We start from the raw sequence: 3174 nt of genomic DNA, 5'->3' as shown, positions 1-3174 counted from the left end.
TCAATGAGGTACTTATGTTTTCCAAAATTAGCGCTAACACCTGCAGTTTGGAATATTAATTCCTGCTCTGTAAAGAAAAATCACTGAATTAAAGATTGTGTTGCTGCTATTTAGAAATTAATTTCAAAAGATAATGTATGGAAAGCACAATGTAAAGAGAGCAGGATGAAGCAAGAAGCAGCATTCCCTATGGCACTACTCTGTTCTGTTGTCAGTATGGCACATCAAGTTTTCCCTGCATTTTCTGTATGCAGCTCCCCACTGATTATCTACCTGGCTTTGGCTAATTGTAACGTTAGTGGAATGGAGTTCTTTAATTTGTGTATGGAAGTTGAAGATTAATTAAAAATAGTTTTTAAGCAATGACTCATTTCTGAGTGGGCCTTGTTGTGAGTGGGCTCTGTCAGGAAAGGAGAGGGTGTCATTATCTCTGAAACAATCATCTTATCATCCTGAGACTCTGAATACCAACATGCCTGGGCAGAGCCAGAATGGCTGGTGAGCTCAGTGGTTTAATTCCTCTTCCTGCACCAGAAATATGACTCGTGAGTGCAGCAGGAACTTTTCCTCTTTTGCAATAATACCACCATAATTTTGAGTGACAAGTGGAAACGATAATACTGCTACAAATCTCTCTGGGTTATTTAATGGCACTAATCAGAAAATAGCATTCAATGGCTGTTGCATTCCTAAAGTGGTTTTTGCCATTTATCCCGGGAGCAGCTGTCATTACCTCTTGTTAGCAGAAAGCCTACACAAATTGGGTCTTTAGGGAAGCCAAGGTCATGCTCAGTCTGATCTCTCTTCTGGCAGTCCCAGTGTTGTGCTTATGTGTGCTGAGCACACCCTACTCTTACCTCTTCCCTTAAGTATACCACTAAACATCCAGCTTCACTGTACAGAAAAGCTTTTTAGTAGGTAAGTATTATCAAAGGGCCAGATGCTTTGCACCTACTTTCTGCATGGGTCTGTTCCCATGCACTGGACCTGCGCACAGGCTGCTTGCAAGTTTTCCTTGCATTGCTCACACAACAGCAGGAGGCAACGACAACTGGTGAAATGTAACAACTTCAAGCAAGCAAACAAGGCATCAGTAGAAATCTTACACTGCGCAAGACAATGTGCCTACATTTGTATTTTGCATAGTTTTAGCAAAGTAGAGGACCCCCTTATGTGATCTTAGCATTTTAAATACGAGTAGGGGCATATTTCACAAATGAAACATTTAATAGGTTCATGAAAAAACATGGGAATTTGCTGTGAGCCAGACTGAAACACTTTACAATAATCTTTATGGATCTTTTTATATATGCTGTTCTTTAGGTAGAGTTCAAGATTTATCTCCAGTTTAATTTTAATTCCTTTATTTTAAGGGAGGCAAGTGACCTCCCTAGGGTAAAAGGAAGAAAATCCCATCTGCTCTTTGGGTCATATACCTTCAACACTGCCGCTCACTTCCTCACAAAAACATATCCAGAATGTAGCTGCGTTTGGAATTTGATATCAGCTTCTTTTAAGATGAACTTTTCATATAAAATTCCAGTAAAACTGAATGATTTTTCTTGCAAAGCTTCCAAGTCAGAGAAGAAGTAGGCTTAGGAAATATACTTCCGTAGTTAATTTAGGGACAATTCAAGGGACAATGACTCACTTTGGAGGTTCATGATCAACCCAAAATTTGTCATTTTAGGTGTGGGATGACTCTAAAACCCAGTCAGGAGAGCAAGTTTGACAAGTGTATCAGATCTATATTTCTGATTCAAACTGAAACAGAACATATATTACCCCCTTGTGTAGTAAAACTGGATTCTCAGTACCTTATTCTTTGGGCATCTGGATTCACTATTGCTGTGTCATGAAGGTTCTGAAGAACCTTATCCTGCTGTTACCATGTTACACAGGCCACTAAGCACAGCAAGACCTATGTTTTCATCATTCATCATGCAGAAAACTGTTAAAGTGATAACATTGCTCAATAAATTACCTGAAGATTCAGTGCAAGGCAAAGCAGGAGGACCTTTAAGTAAGAGAAAATCCCTGGATGTCAACAGTAGGACCTATCCTACTGTTTGGGAATGCTTCAAACAGTAAATTCAAATATGACTGGTTTCCCTGTCTCCCTTTCCACTATAGAGATGAAAAATGGGCTTAAGTAGCTAGGTCCAAGAGAGGACATGAGCAGAAATGGTAATTGGCACAACTTGTCTGGCTGATGTCCATATGCTACAGTACTGCCTGCAAACTCTTTCTATCTGTTCATCCATGTGAATGCATCTTAGACTCTAAGAAAGCCTGTGATTAGCTCTGTGTGAAAATTTATTGTTCTTTTTTTTTAACCCTAGCACTAAAATTAGAGATTTTCCTGTTTGCCACAGCAAGCAAGCCTTTTAATCAGTCTGGCATGCTGCCTGGCTGAAACTGTTTGGAAGGTATGGGACAACCATGGATCTGGCAGACCTCTTTATGGCTGTGGCCTGAGTGATTAATCATGTGGAGTAGTGGTGAGACTGGGAAGCTTTTCACAACCAATGGATCTGGGCCAGGCTGGAGGAAACTAAGGATGGATCAGATATGATTCATTTGAAATACCACATTATGAGTTAAGAGATTATAATGCTAGTGACAAATTCCTCCTCATCAAGCTAGCATTTCTACATCAGGAGAAAGCAACAAATGGCAAGTTTTATAGACATGGCCTCTGATCTTCCTTATGAGGAGGGAAACTTTCATAAGGCTATCTATCTGTGGCATTTGTATCAGTGCTACAGCACAGGGATAGATCAGCAAAGAAACCATACCTCTATATAAGTACATGCTCTCCTGTACATGGCGTGGTTAGCCCAGAGTATAACTTGCCCCTGACTAAGCAGTTTCAAAGCCAGTTGTCAGAGTGAAGGGTTGTGATGCTTGCCTGGCATGAGGGAACATCCAGCAGCAGAGAACTGAGGGAACATTCAGCTCTGCCTTGGCACTTTTGAGCTGATGGTGGAGCACACACCCAGAGAGATGCCAGGATTTTGTCACCTGGAAGCCAGCACAGCAAACCCAGCATGTTTGGCCGTTCTGTGGCACCCTATATAGAGCCTGTGGAGCCAAAAGTTGCTGCAGGAAGCAGTGCAAAAGAACACTGATAGACTGGTCAAGTAACACACACCCATAGAACAATCACAGAGG

This window comes from Pezoporus wallicus, unplaced genomic scaffold (assembly GCF_028554395.1).
Source record: "Pezoporus wallicus isolate ANWC-B61680 ecotype Strahan unplaced genomic scaffold, APGP_CSIRO_Pwel_v1 contig_7274, whole genome shotgun sequence".
Taxonomy (NCBI): domain Eukaryota; kingdom Metazoa; phylum Chordata; class Aves; order Psittaciformes; family Psittacidae; genus Pezoporus; species Pezoporus wallicus.
Note: the sequence above shows the minus strand (reverse complement) of the source record.